The following is a 1,742-nucleotide window of genomic DNA, read 5'->3' as shown; positions in this document are numbered from 1 at the left end:
CGCCGCTTCTCCTGGCGTGGAGGCTGCGGCTGCTGGTCCGGCTGGGGCTGCTGCGCTAGAAAATGGTCCATGCCTGCGGCGGGTTGTGTAGGGGCACTGCGGGGAGGCTCCGGGCGCCAAACGAGGCTGTATAAGCCTAGTAAAAGGTGTTTGCAGAGGAGCGGGGGACGGAGCTCAGAACCGAGCTCAGGTCTCCATGCAGCCGGACGTGTGGCAATATATTTAAATGTTCTTAAAATGGTAGCATTTCAAATTTATTGGTGTGGAGGTCCTTGGCTTAATAGCCGGCAACATGAGTGGAGGGAATCAAGCTTCGAGCTACAGAATACTCATGCATTTTTTGAGCCATTTTCCTGTAGAACATACTGTATGTATACTATATCCTATCTGAAATGAAGGCAGTTCTGATAACCCCCTTCATTTAAAACATACATTAGGCTTCACTATACAATGCTTTAGTAGAGAAAGAAGGATTTAATTGGGTTGTACAAAAGTGTTGCACACACTGAACAGAGATACTTTTCAAATGAGCTTACCTTTTCTTTTGTTCTTGTATTTTATTTTTTTGGTGGGGGATGGGGGGGGGTTAATATGAAATTGAAATAGTGACAAATCATATTTCACTTATCTTCCCATTCGGTTTGGCTATAAAAGTTCCGAGGTCTTGTAACCAATAATACTAAATTATAGGGCCCCAAAATTAAAAATTTGCACTATTATGAAGTGGTCCTCTCACTGAAGGACATATCCATCAATACTTGAAGAGAGATAAAGTGGAGAGAGAACAAGTACCAGCTAATCATCTCCTAAGTGCAATGTTACAGGCTGTCTTTAAAAAAATGACAGTTAGGAGCTGATTATATTAGTGGTGCTTTCAATTTTGAGGTTAAGCCCACCAAGAAGCTTTGTAAATATACACCTTAGTTATATATCACTGTTGTTTATTTAGTCCAGTATTAGTTACTGTTACACTAACAAAAAATGTTTGACTAAAAGGTATGGATATTAATTTTTTAGGGCGGGTTTGCAAACAAATAATTCATATTAGCAGTGCTGTTATATTTATACACAGGCCAATCATAATACATATAAGTACAGGTGGTCTGACATCACTCAGTAATTGATGGTATCTAAAGGTATAAATCAGCCTAAAACAGTAAGAAGGCGCTGTGCATTCCACCTGGGCTGTAACTAGGGTGGTGCTGAGTGTGCGCTGCACACAGTGGAATTACCCTGGGGGCGGAGCCGACCACCTTCTCTATTTGCCACTTGCCAAAACTGAGATGTTACCAGCAGTGTGCCCGACTTCTTCCCTGCAATCTCTGGACTTCCGCTATGCCAAGGCGGGTTCCCGACGTGAGGAAGCAACTGTGCTGTTCCGAGTGTTGCCCAGCCGAGAGTAAGAGTTCTCTTCACTCACTTACTGGGAGTTGGAAGAAGCAAAGTTGCCAGTAAAAGTCGGACTGGTCTGCAGGACACTTGGACGAGTGAGGCGTGAGAGGTACCACGTGGGTGGCTCAGGAAGGCCCCCAGTTTGTAGTCTCCATGTCCGTGCTGGGTGTGGGGAGTGGCCTGTCATAGTGACTTCCACCCGGGTAGGGGCCGGCACACACAGCATTCCATAGGAGGGATTAGCGCGGCCTTTGCTATTCACCCAGTCTTTGCCGCTTCCGCAAGACCACGCCCAAACAAGGCCATCCTGGAACGCACAGCATATTCACTGGAAGTTCCTATGGAAACTA

This window comes from Pseudophryne corroboree, chromosome 5 (assembly GCF_028390025.1).
Source record: "Pseudophryne corroboree isolate aPseCor3 chromosome 5, aPseCor3.hap2, whole genome shotgun sequence".
NCBI classification, from domain to species: Eukaryota; Metazoa; Chordata; class Amphibia; order Anura; family Myobatrachidae; genus Pseudophryne; species Pseudophryne corroboree.
The sequence above is the reverse complement of the archived record's forward strand: the minus strand, read 5'-3'. Positions refer to the sequence as shown.